Source organism: Nycticebus coucang, unplaced genomic scaffold (assembly GCF_027406575.1).
Source record: "Nycticebus coucang isolate mNycCou1 unplaced genomic scaffold, mNycCou1.pri scaffold_46, whole genome shotgun sequence".
In the NCBI taxonomy this organism is placed as follows: domain Eukaryota; kingdom Metazoa; phylum Chordata; class Mammalia; order Primates; family Lorisidae; genus Nycticebus; species Nycticebus coucang.
Window position 1 is genome coordinate 422,379 of NW_026515579.1, and position 9,671 is coordinate 432,049.

A 9,671-nucleotide genomic window follows, 5' to 3' on the forward strand; every position below is an offset into this window, starting at 1 on the left:
CCGAACCCGCCACCCTCGGCATATGGGGCCGGCGCCCTACTCACTGAGCCACAGGCGCTGCCCACTTTTGACATATTTTCATCACACTGGTTCACATAGCCTTCCTGGCATTTTCTTAGTTATTGTGTTAAGACATTTATATTGTACATTTAGTAAGTTTCACATGTACCCTTGTAAAATGCACCATAGGTGTGGTACCACCAATTACTGTCCCTCCCCTCCCCTCCCTTTTGCTATTCCCCATATTCTTACGTTATAATTGGGTTATATCTTTCACATGAAAGCTATAAATTAGTTTCATAGTAGGGTTGAGTGCATTGGATACTTTATCTTCCATTCTTGAGATACTTTACTAAGAAGAATATGTTCCAGCTCCATCCATGTAAACATGAAAGAGGTAAAGTCTCCGTCTTTCTTTAAAGCTGCATAATATTCCATGGTGTACATATACCACAATTTATTAATCTATTCATGGATTGATGGGTGCTTGGGCTTCTTCCATGACTTAGCAATTGTGAATTGGGCTGCAATAAACATTCTGGTACAAATATCTTTGTTATAATGTGATTTTTGGTGTTCTGGGTATATACCTGGTAGAGGAATTGTAGGATCCAGTGGCAAGTCTATTTTTAGATCTCTAAGTATTCTCCAAACATCTTTCCAAAAGGAATGTATTAGTTTTCATTCCCACCAGCAGTGTAGAAGTGTTCCCTTTTCTCCACATCCACACCGGTATCTCTGGTCTTGGGATTTTGTGATATGGGCTAATCTTACTGGAGTTAGATGATATCTCAAAGTAGTTTTGATTTGCATTTCTTGGATGATTAAGGATGATGAGCATCTTTTCATATATCTGTAGGCTGTGCACCTGTCTTTTTCAGAGAAGTTTCTCTTCAAGTCCTTTGCCCACCCTGAGATGGGATCACTTGTTCTTTTCTTGCTAATACATTTAAGTACTCTGTGGATTCTGGTTATTAAACCTTTGTTGGAGACATAACCTTCAAATATCTTCTCCCATTCTGAGGGCTGTTTGCTTGCTTTACTTACTGTGTTCTTGGCTGTACAGAAGCTTTTTGATTTGATCAGGTCCTAGTAGTGTATTTTTGATGCTGCTTCAATTGTCCAAGGGGTCCTCCTCATTAAATATTCACCCAGGCCAATTTCTCTAGAGTTTGCCCTGCACTTTCTTCTAGTATTTTTATAGTTTCTTGTATTTAGTTTAAATCTTTAATCCAGTGAGAGTCTATCTTAGTTAATGGTGAAAGGTGTGGGTCCAGTTTCAGTCTTCTACAGGTCGCCAGCCAGTTCACCCAGCACCATTTGTTAAATAGGGAATTTTTTCCCCACTGAATGTTTTTAATTGGCTTGTCAAAAATCAAATAATAGTAAGTAGCTGGGTTCATCTCTTGGTTCTCTAAATAATTTCCACTCAGATCAGGAATCAGGGAAGTTTGCCCATTGTCTCCTCTGCTCTTTAACATTGTAATGGAAGTTTTAGCAATGGCAATTAGGGAAGAAAAGGCGATCAATGCTATCTACATAGGGTCAGAAGAGATCAGACTTTCACTCTTTGCAGATGATATGATTTGATATCTGGAAAACACCAGGTTTTCTACTACAAACTCTTGGAAGTGATCAAGGAATACAGCAGTGTTTCAGGTTACAAAATCAACATTCATAAATCAGTAGCCTTTATATATACCAACAATAGTCAAGCTGAAAAACAGTCAAGGACTCAATTCTATTCACAATAGTGCCAAAGAAGATGAAATATTTGGGAGTTTATCTAACAAAGGACGTGAAAGATCTCTATAAAGAAAACTATGAAACTCTAAGAAAAGAAATAGCTGAAAATGTTAACAAATAGAAAAACATACCATGCTCCTGGCTGGGAAGAATCAACATTGTTAAAATGTCCATACTACTCAAAGCAATATACAATTTTAATGCAATCTTTATTAAAGCTCCACTGTTATACTTTATTTTTCTTTTTTTTTTAATGTTTTCTTTTTTTTAATTTTTTTATTAAATCATAACTGTATACAATGATATGATTATGGGGCATCATACACTCACTTCATAAACCATTTGACACATTTTTATCACAGTGGTTAACATAGCCTTAAACTTTAAATATCTCAAAAAAAATACTTCATTTTATATGGAATCAGAAAAAAACTCAAATAGACAAGACATTACTCAGAAATAAAAACAAAGCAGGAGGAATCATGCTACCAGACCTCAGTCTATACTATAAATCGAAAGTGATCAAAACAGCCTGGTACTGGCACAAAAACAGACAGGTAGATGTATTTCATGGCCTTTGTTAGGTAAACTTCTAATTATTTCATCTTCTTTGGCATTACTATGAATGGAATAGAATCCTTGATGGTTTTTTCAGCTTGACTATTGCTGGTATATATAAAGGCTACAGATTTGTGAGTATTGATTTTGTAACCTGAGACATTTCTGTATTCCTTAAGCACTTCTAAGAGTTTTGTAGTTGAATCCCTTGGGATTTCCATATAAAAAATTATATCATCTGTGAAGAGTGAAAGTTTGATCACCTCTGATCCTATATGGATACACTTGTTCACCTTTTCTTGCTTCATTTCCATGGCTAAGACTTCTATTACAATGTTAAAAAGTAGTGGAGACAATGGGCAACCTTGCCTGGTTCCTGATCTGAGTAGAAATGATTTCAATTTAACTCCATTCAATATGATATTAGCTGTGGGTTTGCTTTATATGGCCTCTATCAGTTTAAGAAATGTCCCTTCTATACCTATTTTCTTAAGTGTTCTGAATCATGAAAGGATGCTGGATATTATCAAAAGCTTTTTCTGCTTTTTCTGCAGTTGAGAGCATCATATGATCTTTGCTTTTTATTTTGTTTCTGTGATGCATTATATTTATAGATTTATGTATATTGAACCAGCCTTGAGACCTTAGGATAAAACCTACTTGATCATAATTATACACCTGCTTAGTGTATCCTGGAGAGCTGGTCTAGTTACAGCAAATTTCTTCAATATGTGAATGTCATTAAAGTATTTAATTTCTCCACCATAAATTAACTCAGTTTAGCTGGATACAGGATCCTGGGTTGAAAGTTATTTTGTTTAGGAGGGTAAAGGTTGATGATCACCCTCTTCTAGCTTGAAAAGTTTCAGCAGCAAGATCTGCAGTCATTCTAATATTCTTCTTGTGGGTTATAGCTTTCTTACATCTGGCTGCTTGCAGAATTTTCTCCTTCACATTAACTTTTGTGAAGTCAATTATGATGTGTCTGGGAAAAGCCCTATTTGGGTTGAGTTTTACTGGGTTTCTGAAACTGCTATCTGAATTTTAGAATCTCTTGCCATGTTTGGGAAGTTCTCCTTGATTACCTCTTGGAGTAGAGCATCTGGGCTTTTCAAAGCAACCTTGTTGCTTTCAAGAATTCCTATAAGACGAATATTAGTTTTCTTTTAATTATCCCAGAGCTCTCTGAGAGAATGATCTATTTTTGGTCTCCACTTCTCTTCCACTTTGAGCATTTGAGAGTGTTCAAAAGCTTTGTCTTCAATGTCAGAAATCCTTTCTTCTTCTTTCTCCATTCTGTTACTGAGGGATCCTACTGCATTTCTCAGATCTTTGAGGGCTGCAAGTTCTTGCCTCAATGTGTCAAAATCTTTGGTGATTTTGTCTTTGAATTCATTGAGTTCTTGAGACAACTTTTCAACTACTCCTTGAATTTCTAATTCCAACTTTACCTCCATTATTTTAATCTTATTTGCAATCCAAATTCTGAATTTGATTTCTGACATCTCAGCCATTTGTTTATGAATGGGATCTTCTGGTGTGTCCACCTTGTCATTCCTTGGGGGAGTTGATCTACTCTGGTTGTTTATGTTTCTGGAGGTTTTCTGCTGATTCTGCCCCAGGATTATTTTTCACTGTTTGGCTAGTGAGGAGGTAAGGTGAAATTGGATTGAGGGCTCCTGGAGTAGTGATTAACCATCCCTTTGGCAAGAGCTGGGACTGACTGACTGTAGCTTTTCCCCTATAGCTTTGCAAAACACCCACACAGTACAATAGCCTGAGACACTGCTTGGTGTGGTAGGGGTAAGTGACTCTGCCTTGTTTTCATCTGGTCTCTGTCCAATCCTAGTGAATCAGTAACTCTGGGTTGAAGTTTCAGCTGTGGAGAAATACAAGCAACTAATACACCCCACCCCCCATGGGCAACAACAGGAAAAGGAAAATTAAACCTTCCCACAACCACAACCAGGGTACCACCTTGGATGGCCCTCAAGTGATTGGCCCAGGTTAAGAGTTCCAAATCAATTGTCCCAGTCAGCATCCAGTCTCAAGTGAGAGAGTTCAAAAAGTCTCCAGCAACTAGATAGCAAGAGTCTGCTGGCACCTTGAATATGACTCACTCCAGTGCTCCATGGAGTCACAAGGGCCCACCCAGCAAATGAATTATTTCAGGAAGGCCTCCTTCCCAACCTTGCACCTCTGTCACACCCAGTCACTGGAAACTCCGCAGGGCTGTGACACAGTTTCCTCCAATGAACAGAAGCACCATGGGTTTCCACCTGCCTGAGTTAGAGGGAGAGCTATGTCTCCTTAGCTAGACCCACTGCACTCTGACATCAGGCAACAGGCAGAGCTGAAGCCTGACTACCTGGAGTGCCTAATGGAAGCTGGGGAGTTTCACTTAGTATCAGTCCCACCCCAGACTGATGTTGCTGCCACTTGTATTCTTGCAGAAATTGCTTTTCTTTCTCAGTTATATTCCCCTGCAGGCCAGGTGCTGTTTAAGTTCACAGAAACTGAGACTTAGCCTCGCCCTGTACCAATGCTGCTGCATCAATTCTCACAGAGCTGGTGTTTCTGTCTCCATTGCACTCTGTTTTGGGGTGGGTGTGGTTAGAGTTCACAAATGGCTCTCAGGTCCTGCCCCTCACTGGACTGATGTTGCTGCCATGCCTGCTTTTGTCCCAACTATGCTCCTCTTGAGGCCAGGTGCATCTTGTGTTCACAAAAGCAGCAATTCTGACTTAGCCCTGCCCTGGGAATATGCTGCCTCTGCATGGACGTATTCTAGTCTCTGTCCCCACTGCACTCTGCCCAGGCAGGTATCGCATCAGGCATACCCTTTGTTCACGGGGCCTGTGCTTCTGTCCCAGATCTGTTCCACCTACGGCTGCCGCTGGAGTAGAGGCCCAGCTCCCTCTGTTTGCTAAGAGGTGGGAAGTGTTTCTCTAAAATATCATCAGGTGTGTGAGCCCTTATTGTTCCTGTCTTGCTGCTGCTGTGCTGTATGGCTCTCCCTTATGGCTCCCTCACTCCACAGTCCCTGCTTTACACATGTGCCACTGATTCAGAACAGACTTCTAACAGCCCACACCTTGTCCACACTGCTCTAGAAAATGCCCAAGAATCTCCAAGGGGCCGGGTTTCCAGACCTCAGGGTGAGAGTGGAGGGGAGTGCTGGGAGTTCAGAATTGCAAGTAGAGTTTATGTTCATTTTTATGACTGGTGGGAAAGTGCCATGGCACACTAGTGGGTCCTCTCTGGGGAAGGAGTTCCAGTATTTAGAGGGTCTCTCCCAGGGGATAATATAGGAGGAGATCTGAACTCTGCTTACTTGTTTGTAGAAAGTATACTTTGAGCTGTTCTTATGGGGGAGGGGCTCCCTTCCACTTGGTGATGAGTTTTGAACCTATTGTTTGTTTTCTTGAGGTTGCAACTTGCCTTAGCAGGGGTGATGTGTGCCCTTCAATCTTCTCTCTTGGCTCAGCTCCAAACCATCAGCTTACTTGTTAAACTTCTGTCCTTTAACTCTTCTTCTGGCTGGGAGCCTCTGTGGAAATCTGGCTCCCATCAGCCATCTTGCCTACTACCTCAGTAATGCACTTATTGCCACAAGCAAAAAAAAAAAAACAAAAAAAAACAAAAACAAAAACAAATCTGCTAATACTTTATATATGGAAAAAATATTACTACTAACATACTTAATTCTATAATAATTAAGTAATTAATCCTAACATTTTGTTATGAGCTTCAGTAGAAGGATTATTCAAATTTATGAGGTCACAAGATAGTTCTTAAGTACATGGGGAAATAGAAATTAAATTTATAATTCTTTATGTTGAATCTGAATTGTTGCTATTAACTATAGTCAAGTAAGCAAATTCCATATTAGTTCAAATTAAACAATGAATTTCTGTAACAACTACTATTATATAAAGCATCATAAATATTATATATGTATTTCATTTACTCTATCTTATTTTTCAAACATACCTCTCCTCAAGGCAGTAATGTAATGTCAAAGTAATGAAAAGTGGTATTTATAGTGTATAGATGTTGGAAAGTAAGTGTGTCCCTGAAATTTATTATGAGCATTCACCAATCTCTGTTACAATGTTACAGTTTTTTGTTTGGAGAAAAACAATTAGTTTCTGGATATTGGTAACAAGTGCAATTCCTTCTCACATATAATTGCACATTTTATAGTTATGTGCTTTTGAGTACTGAAATTGTATGGATATCCCCCTAGTTCTTTAAATTAGCCATCTCAAATGGGTCATTGGTTCCCAAACTTTATTGCATATTGGAACAAACTAGGGATCATTAAAAAATACTGATGCCTAGATCCCACACTCACTTTGTGATTTGATTACTATGAGGCATGGCCTACATATTGGAATTTTTAATAACTTCACAAGTTATTAACCCTCAAGTGCCTAGATAGCATTTGAATAAACTCAGTTCCAAGTGGCCACAGTGATCATCCCCCGTCTTTCTTCTCTTCCCCCCAGTCTTCCATCTCTTCTTCTTTCACATCCTTATCACTTCATGCTCCCCCAAGATTCACAGTGCAGTTTTGTTTACACATGGTACAAGTGGACTTAGCTGTAATTTCAGCATCCCATTTGTCTTCTCAGTCAACAAGCAAAAAACAGTCTATGGCAGCATCGTGCAAGCAGTTTCTAAGTGCAAATCCAGAGGTAAATCTTATAATATCAATTGCCTTGAAAATTTATGGGTTTTTTTGTTTGTTTCCTTTTTCTTTTTATTTGTAAGAGTAAACTAAGCTGGGAAAATGAGCAATGTCTGGAGAAAAAAATCACCCTCATTTTTGGAAGGCGTACAGGATTTTGTGAGGTGTGTATGTAGCTATTGGTGTTAGATTTACCTCTAAAATCATCATGCCACTCCAAAGGCCTTGTGAGCTCATAAATTGGTAACTCCAATGGTGAAATTTTAGATCAGGGACAAGAGAGATCATCAAAAGCTAATCAACGGAAACTGGGTCTAATTGTGAACAAAAAAAATCAAAAAGCCTTATCTTTTCAGAAATGTGTTAGTTTTTGGTGTTTCCATTTGACATAGTATTAAATTTTATGGTATGTTTTTATAGAGTTTTTTATCAGTTCTGCCCCCTCCAGTACAAACCCCTAATGCCTTGTCCATATTTTGGTTGAAAATATTCTTTAATAAATTACTGATGACACAATGTAATATCTCTCTCTTAAATTAATTTATAAATATAGTGTTTTTCAATTATAGTAATGCTTGCCAGTGCCATATAAAAAATGAAAATGGCCCTCATTTAAAATATATTATGATATGCATATGTCACTTTTAATATTATTTACATGCAATAAATATATATTATATTTATAAATATTTTTATTATTTTATTTAGTTTTTTTTTTTCTTTTTGCAGTTTTTGGCCAGGGCTGGGTTTGAATCTGACACCTCCAGTATATGGGGCCAGTGCCCTACTCCTTTAAGCCACAGGCACCGCCTTTTATTTGGTTTTTAATACTTATTTGGATGATCACATTATGACCATCATAGGTTCTCCCTTTGTAGCTTTCAAAGCACCCTATTATGTCGTCATGTAGAGAATTTCTTCACTCTAATCTCAGGTGGGACAGTAATAGACTGTAATACATGGGTGTATGATAAGTATGCTTGTGTGCATATATGTCCATGTAGTCCTAAATCTAGAGGTTTTTGTTCTATTTTTTGACAATCTGAACATTCCATCAAGATTGTTTTGATAAATAAACTTCTGATTTACCTTTGCATTAAGAACATTTAGTTTAAAACGCTTACATTTCTTATTTTCCTGATCATCTTCATTTTAAAAGAAGCTTTATATAAGCAAAACGCTTTTGAGTGTGGTAGATTCGTGTTGTATTTAGGTAAATGCCTCTGAGTAGATCAAGCAGTGTGTAGGTATGAATCAAGAGCAAACCAATTAGTATTATAGTGTATGGAATCTTTTCCTAAGACTGGGACTTGTCATATGATGGAAGTTAAAGGGTTCTGCAAATGTGAGTTCCCTTTTCAAATTCTTGATCTTACCAAGTGTGTTGTTAAATGGTCTTTAATAATGTCGACAAGGTATCAACCTGTTATTTCATATATATCTACCTGCCATTTCATGTATTTCTAGAGACTAAAGTGATTCAGAGAAACAGACTTGAATCCTATAGAATGGCATTTGAAACCCAGCTAATGTGGTGTAATGGAAATCCTGAGAATTTATCTATTCTTTTTGTGGTTGTTTCATTTGGAATAAGGAAAAAACCAGAAAGCAAAAGTCTTTATTTGTAGTAGTACTTAAGTGATAGCAAAACATTCTTTGCTTTCATCACAACTAACTCTAAAGTACCAAGAACTCTGAGACTCTTTGAGTGAAAATGGTAGACCCATACAGAACTGAACTGTAGATAAATTTTTATGGCTGTATTCAAAGGGACATACTTTAACCAGCAGCAGACAGGCCTATAGACTACTTTGTCCTATCCTGGGTGTAAATTGTTAATGCTTAATTAGCATAATCAACAGGCACTCCCCTTTCCTGAAACTTAAAATCCCTGAAGTTCTTCCCTTGAATGAAACACTCAATGAATTCATTTACTGGGATATGTCAGACATGCTATTAAACATAGCTTTGTAATTGCCTAAATTGCAAAAATAATTTTTCTGCAAGAAATATAAGCATCTTTCTCCTGGAATTAAACAATTTATTTATTAAAATTTTAATATGTAATATTTCTGGGTCCGGGCATGGAATACCCCAACCCATACAGTACATTACTTGTACCTTTAGACTTCTACTCACCCACCTTTTTTATTTGGGGGTCATAGGAAGGGTAATCACTTACGTACATGTTTGGGGAAAGTTGGAATTGGAGAAAGTGAGGAAGAACAAGAGTTGAATGCATGAGGAATAGAATGTGAGGACTCTAATCCTACATATTTTAAAACATATATATGGCTATAAGTATATTATTTTATATTTTATCTCTTGGTAGTGATATTTTGTTTCTATTATAAGATGTTCCCAAGTGACTGAGTCTCTTATATTAAGATCCTTTATTTCCTTTATATAAAAAAGTGACAAAGTGACAATGATTTTCTGTGTTTATTTTAATAGCCCTTATTTACATTAAATTTAAAAGTTAATTAGAAGACACAATACTGTAAATTATGGTATCTAGTGCTCAAAGGCTTAATTCACTTAAAAAATACCTTTTTATGAGTGATGGTAAAAAGACATATGTGACTAAAAGCAGAGCACTGAAATTTTTAAGTTTTTATTTTATTTTACATTTTTTTTCTGAGACAAAGTCTCACTCTGTTCCCCTTGGTAGAGT